The 18,746-nt window shown below is 45.7% G+C and overlaps 1 protein-coding gene across 2 annotated transcripts in view; it reads left to right on the top strand.

The window, feature by feature from the left end:
• Positions 1 to 853: 853 nt before the first annotated feature.
• The window catches only part of XPNPEP2 (X-prolyl aminopeptidase 2), a 327,597-nt gene continuing 309,704 nt past the window's right edge, over positions 854 to 18,746 (top strand). Inside the window, exon 1 of one of the 2 annotated variants that reach the window (XM_069212951.1) lies at positions 854 to 982. The gene's annotated coding sequence lies outside the window, so the exon portion shown is untranslated. Of the gene's footprint in view, positions 983 to 1,098; positions 1,330 to 18,746 lie in introns of those variants that run through there. The other variant, XM_069212960.1, reaches the window with a different exon arrangement.

Genomic DNA, 18,746 nt, shown 5'->3' with positions numbered 1-18,746 from the left:
ACATGGTAGGACACACACACACATACACACCCACACACGGACATCAAGAGTAGAGAAGGGGTAACCAGGTAACCATCAAACATAGAGAATAACTTTCCTAGAAGTAGTCCTGCCTGTAGGAGATCGGAGCGACAAGAAAAAACAAACTAGCTTGCTGTCTCTGGCTAGCCCTGAGTGTGTGGAGGGACTGGGCAGCTAGCTTATTGCCTTCTAACTAATTCGTTGACAGTGAAAGGACGAGGGCCAAATATTTCTGATCAGGACGTTCCATCAATATCCCAGTGTTGAAATGTTGCATCTTCTGGGGTGGGAAAAGTACAAGTATCCAAGATTAGAACATTATCACATTGAGGGTACTCATTCTCAAATCTGGACAGATTTGGGAACATTCTCCTACCCTCTGTTCATAAAAAATAATGTCACCTTAGTGTAAGAGAAATGGCAAACGCCTACCTTTGTACCAAGTTAGATTACTAATTACTTTCAGAGTTCCAGGAAAGTGGTTTAGCTTTGGAACCAAGATGCACCTAGTAGAACGTCTGAACGTTGCACTTAAAAAGTAACAAACAAAATAACATAGCATATAATAAACGGAAGTTTGCATTTAAACTGTTTATCCAGATGTGTATCTGCTCCATATCATTATAACTACATCTACATCGGGTAGTCTGTATTTATATTAGAACAATCTTCAGATCTAGCAAGTGTTCCTCTTCTCGAGTTAGTTCCTCGCAGCGACAACGCCCCCCCTTCGGACTTGACTGCGGGGGTTCCCCGTAAAGGGTCGTACGTCTTAAAGACTCAGGTGACTCCCCAGATCCCACATGCCCGCACAAGAGACTTCCTCAAGTCTGTTTACTCTGATGCCAGGCTAGAGGTTTGGAATTCGCTCTGAGAGCAAAGCAGGGAGCAGTTCAGTCTAGTCTTGGCAGAAGTGAACTGAAGGAATTCCAGCTCTTCACTCCTTGACTTTCAAACAAAGGTAAGGTTTTCGTGTTATACAATTTCTACCTCCCACGTTGAATTAGAAAAATGAGTTTAAAAAACAGGTTCCTGTGCTGCAAGTCAGGCTTCTGGAGCAGTTCTGGGGTCCCAGTTAAAGTGCCTTGATAAGTAACTCGTTCGCAGTCGGACGCGCATGGACTGGCGGCATTGCGGGGGCATGTACTTGTCTTCTGTGCCATTATCGTCTCTTGGCCTGGTTCCATCATGCTTCACGACCGTGCGAAGTACCTCTAAGTACAAGCAAAGCTGTTTCCATCATCTACGCGTGGAACTGACTGTACACAGCTCGCGAGAAGCATCACAGCTTTTATTTTACGTCACAAGGTGGGACAAGCAGAATGAATAAACTTTGCAGTAGTGCTGTAAGATATGACAGTGGTATTTAGAATGATTTGCTTATACAAAAACGCCCTTTACATTAATTGGCAGCATTTTGCCATTGGAAATGCCCTTTATGCAACGTAAATGTATTTGCAAAGCGTTGGTGCAGTTTTAAATAATCTGGCTGTGGTTACATTAGGCGACGTGGTTAAATGTATGTTTTCACGAGGCTTTCTACGGTTGCATGTCACAATCCGCCCAGGCTGGTATTTCGAAAGGAAAGCTAGGTCTGTGATTACATTTTCGAGTTCTCGGTCTGAGGCAAGAGGGAGTTTCCTGAGGGCAAAATATCACAGTGGCGTGGGTGCCGGCGCCAGAACAATTTAATTTTCAACTCTGCCCCTAAAAGGCTGGATCACAGATATAAAGCAAAACAACGATGGCATACCAGAGACAGCTAGTTGTGAAAATATTTGAGCAATCGCTGTAATTTCACACGTTCTCAACTAAACAAGAGCAGAATGTACTTCTATTACAGGAAATGAGCACTTCAATATACAGCATCCCACTAAACCGAGGGTTGCTCCTCAGATGTGTCTGTAATCTCCTGGTTACTTGGTCAAATGCTAGCGTGCACCATTGTTAAAATGAATTAAACTAAATTAAATTGAGTTAAACTGTATTTGTTAAATCCTGTGTTATCGAATGTTATTGGCAAAGCTAGCAGTAATACAAGTTATTGGCAGAGCTAATAGTAATACACGTTATTGGCATGTTAGTGGCAAAGCTAATAGTGATACAAGTTATTGGCAGAGCTGGGAAATGGTAATCTTGCTATAAAGGGGCTGCTAGAGGTTGTTGTCACCTACGAGGGTGTGACAGCTAAAATTCACCCCAATGACAGGCATCAGAAAGTCCATACATTCTGTACTAGCTTCTCTCCTCACACCAGGTGTTAATGTATCTTGATCTAGTGCATAATTTGTAAAATATTAAGTGCTGGGGCCCAATGTTTTTTCTCCGACCCTGCTGCTGTCACTAGCTAAATTCAAAGGCCTTCAAGCCTTGATTCCACTTCTTGCTTTCATCCACCACTGTACACTTCTTGCCCATTTGACTCACTCTTCCAGGCCCCTTTTCAAACAAATCTCCACTGTTTATACTGATTTTTCCTTCCCCCTTAATTCTCTCCGTTTTCTACCTTTTCTGTTTTGGGTCAAAATCCACTGATGAAAAATAAGTCATGGTCCCAAATAATAAGTGCCTGTGGGCCACACTTGCAACCACAGGCTCAAGTTAGGCACTGAACCCACCATTGCAGTTTCACAAAGCTAAAATATGATCACCACCATGCCACTCTTAAAAAAACCCCTAACCAGTCACAAATGACCTGTCTAATTACTGACCTATCCCAGTTCTTCCTGGCTTGACAAATTTACCATTGGCGGTTGGTGATATTTGAAAGTGGTGGGGCATAAAATTTCCAGATGAGGGCCCTTTAGCGAGCAAGTGTAGCGAGTGCACCAAACTGTTCTAAAGACGGTACGGGGTGCTCTCCCCCTGAGAACATTTTGAAAAAAGAGTGGGCACATTTTTGCATTTGCAAGCAAATTTGAGAAAGCAAGAAAGTTGTAAAAGTGTAGTTACGACATCAATAAAGAGATTTCATATGATAATGATGCAGGTAGATGCTTATTCAGTATTACTGCAGAACTTCAAAACAGACTTTGAGATAACAATGCTGAATACTTCACAGATTTATTTATTGACATACCTTTACAAATTAAATCTAATGAGTTAATACAAGTTATTGTTGTTAGAAATTGGGTCTTTGGTTGGCAGTCAGGACCCTCACTCTTGTCAAGGTAAACGAGAATCACACTCAGTTAACCTCACTTACCCCCTTGGTAGCTTGGCACGAGCAGGCAGGCTTAACTTCAGAAGCAATGTGTAAAGTATTTGTACCAACACACACAGTAATACAGTGAAACACTACAAAATTAACACCACACCAGTTTAGAAAAATAGGTCATATTTATCTAAATCAAACAAGACCAAAACGACAAAAATCCAACATACACAAGTCAAGATATAAATTGTCAAAAGAATAAGAGACTTAGCGGGTCATTCCGACCCTGGCGGTCGGTGGCCGCCAGGGCCACCGACCACGGGAGCACCGCCAACAGGCTGGCGGTGCTCCTACGAGCATTCTGACCGCGGCGGTTTAGCCGCGGTCAGACGCGGAAAGCCAGCGGTCTCCCGCTGACTTTCCGCCGCTCGTAGGAATCCTCCATGGCTGCGGAGCGCGCTCCGCAGCCATGGAGGATTCCGACTCCCCCTCCCGCCATCCAGTTCCTGGCGGTTCTCCCGCCGGGAACCGGATGGCGGGAGGGGGAGTCACGGGGCCCCTGGGGGCCCCTGCCGTGCCCATGCCTATGGCATGGGCACGGCAGGGGCCCCCGTAAGAGGGCCCCTAAAAGTATTTCAGTGTCTGCAAAGCAGACACTGAAATACGCGACGGGTGCAACTGCACCCGTCGCACCTTCCCACTCCGCCGGCTCTATTACGAGCCGGCGTCATCGTGGGAAGGGAGTTTTCCCCTGGGCTGGCGGGCGGTCTTGCGAAGACCGCCCGCCAGCCCAAGGGAAAACTCGGAATACCCTCTGCGGTCTTTCGACCGCGGAGCGGTATTTCGGAGGGGGGAAGTCTGGCGGGCGGCCTCCGCCGCCCGTCAGACTCAGAATTAGGCCCTTAATCCTTAGAAGACAGTGAGAATGCTGTTGTTACACAAAGTACCTGGTTAGCGTAAAAAACAAAGCTGCACGGGTGAGTGTGTGCCGGAAAAGGGTAGTGATGCGTCAATTCCTTACTCGCAAGTGAGGCTGTGCATTGTTTCCTTCTTCAGTCGGGTCGGCGATGCGTCGTTTTTCTCCCTCGCAAGAGAGCAATGTGTTGATTTCCGGATGGGGCACCTCGGATCTGCACAGAGTGGGGTTGACTTGGACGCCCAGGGATGATGCATGGAAAATCCATTCACACAGTGTTAGAAATCCACGCTCCGTGGGGTTTGAGTTGTTATCAGCCTCTGTAAACGGGTGTTGCATGTTGTTTCTCCAGCCTCGTTGCTTCGATCTCCCAGCTGCGATGCAGATGGAGCGTCGATTTCAGTCGCGAAGCTGGCAGCGTATCGTTTATCAACCGCGTCGTGGAAGGTGTGTCATAAATTTCCCCGCACAGCATTCTGTGCGTGGATTTTCAGTTCTTGGCTGCCAGCTTCTCCTCTTAAGGGCCCAGGGACTGGATAGGGCACCACTTGGCAGGACAGAAGTCTCAACAGAGAGTCCAGGTGCTGGCAAGGGAAGTATTTGATGGCCCTGAGAATTCACCAATAGGAGGAAAGCTAGTTCAAGCCCTTGGAGATTCTTCTCAAGCAGGAATGCACAACAAAGTGCAGTCTTTGTCCCCTTTCACGGCAAAAGCAACACTGCAGGGTAGCCCAACAAAGCACAGTCACAGGCAGGGGCAGCACTTCTCCTCAGCTCTGCAGCTATTCTCCTTGTCAGAGGTTCTTCTTGATTCCAGAAGTGATCTAATTTTCAGGGTTTTGGGTCCACCACTGATACCCCTTTCTGCCTTTGAAGTAGGCAAACTTCAAAGAAAACTTTCTCTTGTTTGGTAAGATCTTGCCTTGCCCAGGCCTGGCCCCAGACACACACCAGTGGGTTGGAGACTGCATTGTGTGAGGGCAGACATAGCCCTTTCCGGTATGAGTGATCACTCCTCCTCTCTCTCCCAGCACAGATGGCTCATCAGGATATGCAGGCTGCATCCCAGCTCCCTTTGTGTCACTGTCTAGAGGAGAGGTGCAAACAGCCCAACTGTCAAACTGACCCAGGCAGGGAATTCACCACAAACATGCAGTGTTGCAGAATGGTTTAAGCAAGAAAATGCCTACTTTCTAAAAGTGGCATTTTCAAACACACAATCTAAAAACAACCTTTACCAAAAGATGTATTTTTAAATTGTGAGTTCAGAGACCCTAAACTCCCGATTTCCATCTGCTCCCAAACGGAAAATGCACTTTAATAATATTTAAAGTCAGCCCCCTTGTCAACCTATGAGAGAGACCTTGCACAGTGAAAAACAAATTTGACGGTATATCACTGTTAGGACACATACAACACATTAGTATATGTCCTACCTTAAACATACACTGCACCCTGCCCATGGGGCTATCTAGAGCCTACCTTAGGGGTGCCTTACATGTAGTAAAAGGGAAGGTTTAGGCCTGGCAAATGGGTACACTTGCCAAGTAGAATTGGCAGTTTAAATGTGCACACACAGACACTGCAGTGGCAGGTCTGAACCATATTTACAGGGCTACTCATGTGGGGTGCTGCAGGCCCACTAATAGCATTTGATTTACAGGTCCTGGGCACCTCTAGTGCACTGTACTAGTGACTTACTAGCAAATCAAATATGCCAATCTAGGAAAGCCAATTACACATACATTTTACATAGGATCACTTGCACTTTAGCACTGGATAGCAGAGGTAAAGTCCCCAGAGTATCAAAAACAGCAAAGACAGAGTCCAGCACACATCAACAACCTGGGAAACAGAGGCAAAAAGTTAGGGGAGACCACGCCAAGGATGCCAAGTCTAACAATTGTGATTTGTTGGACTGGGCAAAATGAGACAGCAGAGAAAGGCAGGAATGCACCCTGCAAGGCACTGTAAGTTTCATTAAGGGGATAAGGAAATGTTATTATCAGCTCGGGCCATTGGCAACACAAAACTGTCTGGGCTGATGCCTTGGGTTACCCTGATCATGAGGTGACAGAGATGGTAGCAAGGAACATACAGATTGGAGATTTTCAGACTTAGGAATTGTAGGATAAGGATGAAAAGAATAATAGAGAATGGTCGGGGAGCAATGGGGACAGGCACTGCTACTGAGTGGCTGGTGTGACTGACCACGAAAGACTAATGGAAAGTAAATCAAGACATTATTGCATACAAATGAGGACACTTTGAGGCAACAGGCAAGAATACTTCAATCACGGAACAAATAAAGACAAGTCAGCAACATCATAAAAACAAAGCACCCTGCCAGGACTCTACTGGCATGCAGTCAAGGTGTCTTCACTCTGTCCGAACTCCTGAAAAAAGGCTGTCAGTTTCATGTCCGAGTGTAAAATTGGAATGGATAAGCTTGAGGCATGAGTGGCCACGCAAAAATGTGGTGTGATACATGACAAATGTATATGGTGAAAGTATATATATTCCTGAATTACCAGGTGAAAGAAACACTTGCATTTAAAAATAAGGCTGTTTTATTCTGGTGTCCTTGCGTAACTATGCTTTATAACTTTTTTACATGTAGCCCTTGGTGTGAAAGGGCAAGAAAGTATTTAATCACTTTAGTAGAAACGCAACTGTTTAATGCAATTGAACAAGTAGTTCACAAATATAAGCAGTTTTAGAGGGGGCCGCAGGAAGGGGAAAAACTGCAGATAAAATGCATCTTTGGGGGAAGCAAAGCTGACTGCAGAATAATTGGTGGGGGCGTATGCTGCTTGTTGACAGTCACTGCTCCCTCTGAAAGCACCCGTTTATTGAATTCGGTTGCCAACTTTCATTGCTCTGAAGTCAGCCCTGCCTCCGGCCGTCAGTCTTCCCTCATTTCATGATTTTTCACCGCTCTGCTCGTTTTCCACAACTGAGAGATTGAATAGCTTAATGTTAAGCAGCAGGATCAAACCTGTCATATTTCAGATAGCTTTGCTGCCCCCCAGAAGGAAATGTTCTGCTGAATGTTTATTTTCAAGTGAATAACTACATGAGACTGGGCCGAAGCTGATGCTTGCACTCGGGAATGCCCAGGCAGGCACCAGGGTGTTTTTCGGTCAGCTGAGCCGCACGGGCGAGCCGAATCCCAGATTCACAAGCCAAAGCCCAATCGTAAATTTGAAGACTGGCACCAACGACCCCTGTGCTTCGGCCGACTCAAATGTGATTATTCACCAAAGGAATGAGAGCAATTTGGCTAATTCACTGCTTAACGGCGGCTAAGAATGAACGCAATTTTAGGCAGTGGAATAGCAGAGTTGCTAACATTCCTTTGAGACAGTGTGACAGTTGCTTCCCAATCAGCCGTCTGTCGTGCCTACTTCTCTCACAGAACGAGGCAAAATGATGCTTCCCGTATGCTAGAGCCAGACAATTTTGCGCCCCCCATACAGCCCACAATACTTCACTATTTGCAAACTGTTAAGACTTGCAACGGGTGGAACCTAGTTATCAATAGAGCAGTAGAGTAGGTGCAGTGGCACCCCGGGAGGAAGGGGCATTCTGGTGGGCCCCAAATAAAGCTGCATTTTACTAATAGACTGTTAGCATTTGGCCTATTTCCTTGCTTGCAGTGGGGTCCAGAAGCACGCTTAGCTATTCCACTGTGCAATGGATGCTCTGAGTAAATGGAGTTAGAGTATTTTTCCCCGCAACCTTCAAACATGTCCCATCCGAACCTTCATAAAAACTGATGCTGAAAAAGACAAGACACTACTTTTGCTATGTGTCTGCACTGGTGCTATAAATGCTATCTGGCATTATTATGACTTCACCTTCATGTAGGGCACGGCACAACGCAAATATTTTTTGTGGGAAAACGGAGCAGGCTCGTCGATTCACAAATGTTGATCTATGCTGCTAATTTGCTCTCTTCTATTAGAGAGCATGTGGTGTGCCCAGGAAATCACCAAGGTCTCCATCAAAAGCAACATTAGGGTGTCTCTGCCCACATTTTTAGCAAATTCTTGTAAAGTTAAAGATATACAGAAAATAATTAACTGAAAAAATAGCCCGTGGGTTTGTGTCAGCCCTCCACTCTTCCCCCGAGCATTGGGTTGGCTCCGTTTGGTTCATGCAGCGGGAGAAGGAAATTTCAGAGAAATAGAGACGTGTGAATTTATGGAGTGTGGCGTCAGCATGGTATAGCTCCTATCGCTTTTTTAGGTCTCGCCTTCACAGCTCGTGCACTGTACTTGCGAGGGGTTACAGTAAGGGGCTTGAACCCCGCATATGCTTCCCATTCGTTGACTCCATTGTCCCTCTTCTTTGCTGCCTCCCGATTGACCAGCACTCATGTCTCACTTCTTGTTTCCAATCTGATGAAGCAGAAAATGAAGGTTTTGATTTATTAACGCTTAAACGTAGTGCTGAAATAATCATGTGTGGCTTTAACCGAACTAATAAAGATTGTACGGGGACAAAATGTGCCCTCAGAGTAGTTTGCCATCATTTATACGCGTGCTTTATATAACGTGGTGTATTAGTATTGCACTAATCTGACATAATCATAAACGTATGCTACGATTTGCTTGTTTGAAATGCTTTAGCTTAGCATTACTTTAGCGGAGGCTTTGGCCTAGTGGCCTGGTCTCACGGTTTAGATGCTCGTATTTTTCCACTGTGCTAATAAACGTGTATTTTCGCTTGAAGCTGTACTTTTCCACAGAAACTGTTCACATGCTTATCTTAAAGTTTCGTGCCAGCATGGCATATTTTCTCTTTAATTCAAGGTCGACTTGCAGGTGCGGACAATGGAGGCTCTGAAAGTGAGCTAATTGGGAGACAATGTTGCGATTTGCGTACCCATCTCCAAGGATAATGTATGCTTAAGTAAAAGCTTGAGAACTGTCGTTTTAGATTGGTCAATTTGAAGCTAACCTATGAACCCTCCAATGGAGACCCTACTGGATTCGAACTGTTGTCTATAAAACCCAGGTGCACGAGAGGAAAGCTCTCTCCATTTTGGACATCCCGCCATTTTGACTTCGTAGCTATTATGGCCCACTTTGCTGCGACGCCATTTTGAGAGACTTTGATGCTTTCTATAGTCGAGAGAAAGAGACTTTAATGATTCTTGCCCTAGAGACTTTAACTTTGATTTGTCCCTTTGTATGAAGTAGTAGTTTTACCTTGCCGCCGTGAGGCAATTGTCCCGTTCACCCCTGCCCCTTTGCCCAGTCCCATGCCGATCGAAACGGTGCCCATACTGACCGAAGAACGGTACCTGTGAGACGAAGACTTCCTTGTATGCTGATCGTAATTGGTAAATATGAAAAGAAATTGTAAAATTGCATTGTGTTTCTTTTTAGGTAACCAACTGCTGATTTTGATAAGGGCCCTAGCTAGGAGTTTTCTAAATTAATGTTGCTAAATTGTTTTGCATGAAGTCCCACATGCCGATGCTAATTTGAGGTTAGACGAGGATTCCATATGTCGCACGATGCAATTTGAGATCTTGTTATGCTGACTAAATGTATGCCATTAGTTCATTACAGATTATCGTATTAGTGATTTGCATTGCTATTATCGAATGCCTTGTGATTCAAATGCTTCATAGATTGCACTTGTTTCGACGTTATGGACAGCTATTAATGTTCATTTATGTTTATCATTTGGTGTTGAGACACATATATATTGTGCTAGCTTTGTTAATATAGGGAAATAAATTCACTAACTTTGCAATAAACTGGTGTGGTTATTCCTGACTGAAAGGTTAGGGTTCGCCGAAATGTATTCTGGATTAATTGTTAAGTGTTATGTTGATCAAGGTGTTGCTTATGTTCGTTATTGATTATTGATTTCAGGAAATTGATTGATTAATAGTACAGAGAGTTCCCACTTAGTCAAAAGATTCATCGGCCTAAAGAGCGTCCGAATACAGGTAAATTATTAGTACGGACCGCTCTATCAGTAGATGGTAGCAGAGGACGGTTTCGTCTTTTGGGACCCTGTACTATTAGAGTACATGGTGTTGAATTAACGGTTACGCATTTTGAGGCCTCATTCGAGAAGCTGAATTAGATTTTTCTTGGGTAAAACGGATTGACAAGATGATGATGGGCTAGGTCCACCGCGACTTTCCCGGGATCTCGGAGCTTGCGAATGGAGAGAACGGAGGTGTGGAAACAGCGTTGGCGGTACTAGTGATGGTATGAGTGAAGTTAGGGTTTTGCGCTTGCACAGCTTATTGCCGCAGAGTGTGTGAAAAGGTTGCGAGGATTTTTTTTCTCTTTAAAGGATAGCGGAGGTGCGACTCCGAGTGTAGAAGTAGAGAAGTCGTCGAACTTCATAGAGATATCGGAGGTGCGGCTCCGAGTGTGAGAGTAGGGAAGTCGTCGAACTTCATGTGCGTCTGGCGCTTTGTGCATAAAAAGGTCCACGTGGTTGTTGTTGAGACGGGCCCTGCGAGGTCAAGAGACTCCGGAGTATGTTGATCCATGTTGTGGTCTGGGCGGTTTAGTAGGTTGATCGGGCGTGGTCAACAAGTCGGTACGTGTGTTAGGGAGTGAAAGAAACTTCGACTTCGGGCTTTGACAAGATTCTAAGTGCACTAGAACAGATCATTGACAAGTTGAGAGTAGGTCTGCGGGTCAGATTTGCTTGCGAATGTGGGGACTGAGAAAGACGGAATAGCGGCCAGAGGCTAGTGAAAGGTCCCGAGGCTAGTGAAAGGTCCCTAAGGTCCTGAAGCGATTGTGTTACCCTTCCTGTAGTAAACCGACAGATCTGTTTTATTTTTTGGTAGCTCGCAATATATGCAAGAAGTTGTTACGAGAGGAGGTGAGTGAAGGAGGACTAGCCGCGGGGCTTTGTCAGCCGCAGTGTGTGTGAGTGTGACGTCACTAAGAGCCGCGCTGGGATAGGTTGGTTGCAGAGAAGGGTCGCGCACGGATTGGACGCAGTCCGTGGGACTCGATTGGAAGGGGAAAGGCAGGTGAAGAGTATTCCGGGAATTAAAGTCACCTATTGATTACAATTTTTGTGGAATTAAAGTCACCTATTGATTATAAACTTGGCTAAATAAAAGACGAAAAAAAACAAAACAAAAATGAAATTCTTTAAAGCATTCAGGAGTGCGATGAAGGGGGAGTCTTACATTAAAGCGAGTGTAGGAGAGGAGACGCCGCCCGAGGGTACACCAGCTTACATTGTAATGGAGGAAAAAGGGGTAGCTCCGTGTCTTTGGCTAAAGCAATGGCACAAACTGACAGAGAAACATGGGAGCGTAGCGTTCCCGATATATGGGACATTCAATATAAAAATTCTAGAGAATTTGAGATTCACGATGTATGACATGAAGGTGCCTCCAAGGCCAGCCCAGTTTGAGGCTCTAGCAATATGGGAACTCATGGCCAGACAGCAACAGCAAAAGAAGTTCGAGACCAGAATGAGGAAGGTAGAAAAGACACTAGCGGATGCTAGGTGGGATAATGCACAGAAGGTGTGGAGGTCAGATGTATTGCAGGGAATAAAATTGTTTCCAGCAATTACTAAGGAAGAAGAGGAGACAGGTAAGAAAGCTACCTGTAAGACAGACAGGAAGTGTTCCAAGGATAGAGAGGACGAGGAAAAAGTGAGAAGAGAAGAGGAGTTAGAGGATGAGGAGTTAATAATGCAATTGCTGAACGACCGTCCACCACCTTATGCGGAAAATGGACAAGGTCCAAGTACCAGTTCTGCCCCTCCGGCACTGGTACAGAACAGTGAAACCCAGAGTTCAGGAGCGCCATCGGGATCTAAGGACCCGAGTCTGCTGTTCACCCCGCAGATACCGCAGGTTAGGAGAATATATCCAGATGTGCCCGTGTTGAAACCAGCAGAAAATTATCAGCCGCAGATGTCAGGGTACTACAACAGTGACAACAGTGGAGGAATGATCCTAGATCCAACCGTAAGGGGCGTACAGAATGGCTACAACCCAACAATGGCACAGGCTGAATCAACTCAGTTTTTGATGCCTCAAAAGCAGATGCAGGGAGGAAACGCACATGCTCAAATGACGGGGAGCCAGATGGGCATGCCGGCAATGATGACCCACAGTATGGGAATGAACATGCCTCAGAACATGGGAAATGGACAGAACCCAGATGCGATATCACTACCCATTACTGTAGGTCCACCGGTACCTCTGTATAGCCAGCCTAACTTAGGCATGAACAGTCAGGGATCAATGCTGCAGAATGGGACAGAAAGGAGGTGCATAGAGAACACTCCAGGGATAACTCCTATAGCGGCTCAGCCAAGTGGATCTGGATCCTTGATGGAGTTTAGTCCCATATGTGCTCAGTCTACACTGGTGAGGTCGAGCCCCCCACTGATAATACCCTTAACATCGAACACTGAAAAGTTGCCGCAACAATCGATGGCAGTCGATGTGAATGCTACACTGATGGGGGTAAATGCGCAACAGCTGACACAGTGGTTCAACAGTCTGAATTCCACACAAAGTTCAGCTAGTGGGAAAGGAGAAGACTATATGAATAGGGTCAGGTTGAACATGGAAGCACAAGAATTGGTGGAAGGGACTATGGGTGTGAACAGGTTAGAGTCCTACACGGAAGAAGAGCTGAGGTATCTATGTCCCAGGATTACGAAGGAAGTGAACAAGATACATAAGAGTCTGCAAGAAGCAGCTGATAGAAACGGGGTTGACATAGACAAGATGAAACACTTGAGCAGGAGCTACAGGTTAGATTTTGGGACCACAGATTTTGAACACATGAGGTCAGCAGGCATGAAGACACACCTTAGAGAATTGCTGCAGAGTGCACAAGTGTGGAGGTGCTTAGACAAATGGGAGAGCAGGTGGGTAAAGAGGAAGGAAAAGAGGAGGGACAGTGCTACAGAGCACAATGAGAAAAGACCGCAGAGTAGTGATACAGTAACTATGTTACCAATGAGGGAGACAGCAGGGGGAAAATTAGTACATGTACCATGGCACAGAAGCGACATTCAGTCCTTTACGGACGATTTTCCCAAACTGAGAGAGAAGCCGATTGAATGGTATCAACAGACTGATAGGTTTGTGAAGCTTGCAAAATGTCTCTGGGAAGATCTGAATACTCTCTTTGAGATCGTGGTTCCGGCAGATTTGTGGGAGGATTGCAAAAGAGCTGTAGGTTGGCCGACAAGTGAACCAGAGAGAGACAGGGAGACGGGTGCACCATCACCTATGGTGATGAGCTTGTACTATAAGGTGATTGAGCATTTGAAAACGAAGGTACCCGCGAAAAATGTGGATTGGCAGAGGATTGATCGAACTGCCCAAGAGGCTAAAGAATCGATTCATAGTTACTATGAGAGGTTGTTGAAGGCGTTCAAGAATTACAGTGGCACGGAAACAATTGAGGCGAAGGACATGCTCCATTTTGTGTTCAGATTTGTGGAAGGGCTGAGACCAGACATAAGTCAAATGATAAAGTCACATTTGATTTGTTGGCAGTCTAAACCGATTGACGAAGTCTTGACTTATGCGAAATACTGTAGCGACGAAATTGAAGTGAAACAGAAAAGGCTGAAAGAGAAGGTGATGATGATGCAGCTTAAGGCAGCTCAGACAGGTTTGCAAGGTTTGCAAGGGATGCAAGGGTTCCAACAGCAGGTACCGCAACCGCAGCCGCAGTTGCAGGGAAACATGGCGTTTCAACCACAGGCCAGAGGCAGAGGCAGAGGAGGTTTTGTGAATAATGGTCCGGATTTGAACACTGTTGTGACGGGTGTGCAGGCAATGAAGAAGGTGATGCCGTGTCACGTGTGCGGAATTGTAGGTCATTGGAAGCGCGAGTGCCCGATGGTGGTGCAGGAAGGTGCAGGTGCAGGTGTAGGTGTTGGTCAGCAAAACAATGATGTCAATGCATTTCAGACAATGAGAGGACCGAAAATGAGAGGTCCAAACCCAAATTTTCAGACCATAAATCAATTGCAGGGATTACAACCTATGCAGCCGCAGCAGATGCAGATGCCTCGTATGCAGATGACGCAAATGCAGCCGATGCAACAGCAGTTACCTATGGTACCTAATCAGCAAATGCAAATACCTTTGGCACCAATGAGTCAGCAGCAAGTGATGGTTCCTCCACAGGTAACGGGTCAGGTAATGAGTACAAACGGCACAGTACAACAGTTCCCATTACACAGTGAGAGTGGAATAAACAACGTATGGGAGAGTGAAAGCTCAGAAGAGGAAGGAGATTGTGTGCTTGCGGCATCCTTAGAAGTTGATCAAAGGGGTCCGTACGTAGAGGGAAGAGTAATGGGTCATCGTGTCTCATTCTTGGTTGACACGGGAGCCACACGTTCAACAGTTAAGAGCAGTGAAGTACCAAATTTGCCACTCTCAGGGAGGACAGTTCAAGTGGTGGGAGTAGCAAACAGACATCTGACGAACCCAATAACAGATCCGGTACCAGTCAGCATTGGTAACTATCAAGGGGTACATCAGTTTGTGGTATGTGACTCAAGCCCGATAGCGCTGTTAGGAAGAGACCTATTGTGCAAATTGGGCTGTTCGATAATGTGTTCGAACAAGGGAATAACAATACAGACGAGCAGTGATGGGGAAGAAGAGGACAGTGTAGAGGGGGATGAAATGGAAACGGTCGATGAAGAGTATCCTCTGATTTGTCTTTTCCCGATGATAACTGAAGAAGATATCCCAGCAGAATTACGAGAAACAGTCGGAAAGGAAGTGTGGGACATGACAGGGAAAGAGGTGGGATTGATGAAAGGAGTGGAACCAGTGAAAGTGACTGTAAAGCCCAATGCGATCTTTCCCCAGACCCCACAATACCACATGCCACAAGATACTCTCATGAAAGTTGCCCAACTCATTGACGAATTTGTGAAACAGGGGGTACTGAAAGAAGTGTTAAGCAGTCCCTGTAATTCACCGATAATGGGACTAATAAAGCCAAGTGGAAAGGTCCGACTCGTGCAGGACTTGAGGAAAATAAATGACATCATAGTCAAATGCTGCCCTGTTGTACCGAATCCAGCTGTGATAATGTTTCACATCCCTTGCGATGCCGAATGGTTCTCAGTCATCGATTTGTCACAAGCATTCTTTTCTGTGCCTCTTCATGAGGACAGCCAATTCCTTTTTTGTTTCAAATTCCTAGACAGAGTGTACAGTTGGTGTCGAATTCCTCAAGGGTTTTCTGAGTCACCGTCGATATTCAATCAGGTTCTAAAGAAAGACTTGGAAGAGTTAGAGTTGCCATTCGAGTCAACCCTAGTACAGTACATTGACGACTTACTGGTTGCATCAAAGACAGAAAGTGGCTGCACAGCCGATACCATTGCCCTGTTGAACCATTTGGGAAGAAACGGACACAAGGTGTCTCCTTCCAAATTACAGTTCTGTCAGAAGAAAGTGAAATACTTGGGTCACCAGATAGAGAAAGGATCACGGAGAATAATGAAGGAAAGAATTACAAGTGTACTTCAAATGAGTCCGCCCAAGACGAGGAAGGAGGTGAGGAAGTTTTTGGGAATGGTGGGTTATTGTCGCCAGTGGATTCCCAACTTCTCGACTCTAGCGAAGCCTTTGCTGAAATTGACCCAGAAGGATGCCTTGGAACAGATCGAACTGAAAGGGGATGAGATGGATGCTTTTGTTGAATTGAAAGAATGCATGTGCAGGGCTCCAGCTTTAGGTATGCCTGATTACACGAAGCCTTTCACATTGTTTTGTCATGAACGTGATGCATGTTCTTTGTCTGTCTTGACTCAAGCCCATGGTGGCGTAAACAGACCAGTAGCGTATTTTTCAGCTACTTTGGATCCGGTTGCAGCAGCACTCCCAGGCTGTTTGCGCGCCGTAGCAGCAGTTGGTATCAGCCTCACTCAGAGTGAAGGAATAGTGATGGGACACCCAGTAACAGTCATGGTCCCTCACTCAGTCGAGATACTTTTGACCCGCTCCCAAACGCAGCACATGACAGGAGCAAGACTTACAAGGTATGAAACGATTATTTTGGGCTCACCGAATGTGCAGCTGAAAAGGTGCACTACGTTGAATCCAGCAACCTTGCTTCCTGGAGAAAATGCCGAAATTGAGAACGCTGAAGACGTCGAGCATGACTGCCTTCAGGTGACTGAATTTTGCACAAAACCCCGACCGGACATCAAGGATACTAAACTTGATGAAAATGACCAAATTCTTTTTGTTGATGGTTCATGTCTAAGGGACGGGATGGGGATTTTGAAAGCAGGATATGCTGTATGTACTGTAACAGGGGTCTTGGAAGCGGGATGGCTTCAAGGAGTCTATTCTGCACAAGTAGCAGAACTTGTAGCCCTTACTAGAGCATGTCAATTGTCTGCATTGATGAAAGTCACCATTTACACTGATAGTCAATACGGGTTTGGGATTGTGCATGACTTTGGACAGCTATGGTCGCAGAGAGGTTTCCTGACTTCTTCAGGATCCCCAGTGAAGAACGGGGAAAGGATAAGGGAATTGTTACATGCCATTCAAGTGCCAGCTGAAGTTGCAGTGGTAAAGTGCAGTGCTCACACGAAAGGACAGGACTATGTTTCTCTGGGAAATGCATATGCGGATCAAGTCGCAAGATTTTGTGCCTTGAACTGTATATTACTCAGGGATGATTGGAATACGATAAATGAGCCAGAACTCGAACCGGCTGAAGCATTTGCCTTGAAGGTCGTAGATACAATAGAGGAACTAAAAGCATTACAGAATAATGTCAGGGAGGATGAAAGAGATTCCTGGATCAAATCACAATGTATAAAGAGACAAGACGAGTTATGGGTTTCACATGAGGGAAAATATGTTTTGCCAAATAGTCTCTTATCACAGCTTGCGCGGTTCTATCATGGGCAAGCTCACCTAGGGAGAGATGCCATGATAAGATTGTTCAAAACTGATTGGTTTAACCCCAGATTTCGTCAAGCTGCAGAAGCAGTTTGCCATTGATGTGTCACTTGCCAGCAGATGAACCCAGGAAAGGGAACGGTCGTGAACGCGAGTCACATTGGTAGGGCAAGCGGTCCTTTTAGTCGAATGCAGATGGACTTCATTGAGATGCCTGTGCATGGGGGTCTGAAATATGTGTTGGTGATTGTGTGCATTTTTAGTCACTGGATTGAGGCATACCCCACACGTAGAAATGACAGCCTTACAGTTGCCAAGCTATTGTTGAGGGAGTTAATACCACGTTTCGGATTCCCGATCTCTTTAGAATCAGATAGGGGAAGTCACTTCAATAACGAGGTGATAAAGTTACTCTGCGAAGCACTGAACATTGAGCAAAAGCTGCATTGTAGCTATCGCCCTGAAGCATCAGGACTGGTGGAGCAGATGAATGGTACGCTGAAATCGAGAATGGCAAAAATATGTGCATCGACAAATTTGAAATGGCCTGACGCATTGCCCTTAGTGCTAATGTCAATGAGAAACACTCCTGATAGAAAAACTGGATTGTCTCCGCACGAAATTCTCATGGGCAGGGCTATGAGACTTCCTGCAGTTCCCGCAAACATGCTCTTGAATATTACAGATGATATGGTGTTAGACTACTGCAAAGGTCTGGCTGACGTGGTTCGCTCTTTCTCTCACCAGGTGGAAGCAACCACCTTGCCACCGATCCAAGGTCCAGGACACGCACTGAAAGTAGGTGACTGGGTCATGGTAAAGAAGCACGTGAGAAAATCGTGTCTGGAACCCCGTTGGAAAGGCCCTTTCCAAGTGATCCTGACGACAACTACCGCTGTGAAGTGTGCGGGGGTTCCCAACTGGATTCACGCCAGTCACACAAAGAAGGTGTTGTGTCCTACAGATGAGGAAGTTGAAGCGCTGAAATTGCCAGTGCCTGATAAAACAGTGCCGAGTGCTGAGACAGAACAGAAGCGAACTGAAAGCGAACAAGCAGAAGCAGGAGAGAAAGAGATATTATTGGAGGGCGAAGAGTCTGACTCGCTTGGGGAAGGCCAAGGAGAAAGTTCAGACAGCGACGAAGAAGCTGCAGGGGACAAAGAGCCTGAAGCAGCTGAGGGTAGCAAAAAGCCTGAAGCAGCTGAAGGTGACAAAGAACCTGAAGCAGCTGAAAGTGATAAAGAGCCTGACGAAAGTAACGGTGACGAAGGGCTCGAAAAAGGTGAAAAAGCAGGAGAGCCTGATCAGAGGAGGGCTTTCCCAGAAACAGACGATACAGAAAAGGGAAAAGAGAACGTGATTGATTCCCCAGAAGGAGGGAACGAGACAGAACAAAAGGAAAAAGTTCAAGATTCCACAGAAAAGATCGCAGGTCCATCAAACGGACACGGTGCAAAGAGAAGACTAAGTATCTCACCGATAAAAGAAAAGGGTAAAGAAAGTTTGAACGAGGGAGGAAGGCCAAAAGTGAAAGAGAAAAGAAAGGAAGTGACTGTCGTGGAACAATCGTCAAGTGAAGAAAAAGACTTGGCAAAAGAGGAAAGTGCCAGCGAAGCAGAGTCGAAAAGAGAAGCAAAATTGAAAAGGAAAAGGATCCCAAACAGGAGATATTCCGGTCCTGAATGGGCATATGCAGTCAATGACGATTGGACTGACGAGTTTGTATCTCTAAG

This window comes from Pleurodeles waltl, chromosome 2_1, assembly GCF_031143425.1.
Source record: "Pleurodeles waltl isolate 20211129_DDA chromosome 2_1, aPleWal1.hap1.20221129, whole genome shotgun sequence".
Taxonomy (NCBI): Eukaryota; Metazoa; Chordata; class Amphibia; order Caudata; family Salamandridae; genus Pleurodeles; species Pleurodeles waltl.
Note: the sequence above shows the minus strand (reverse complement) of the source record. Positions and strands in the feature narration are given on the sequence as shown.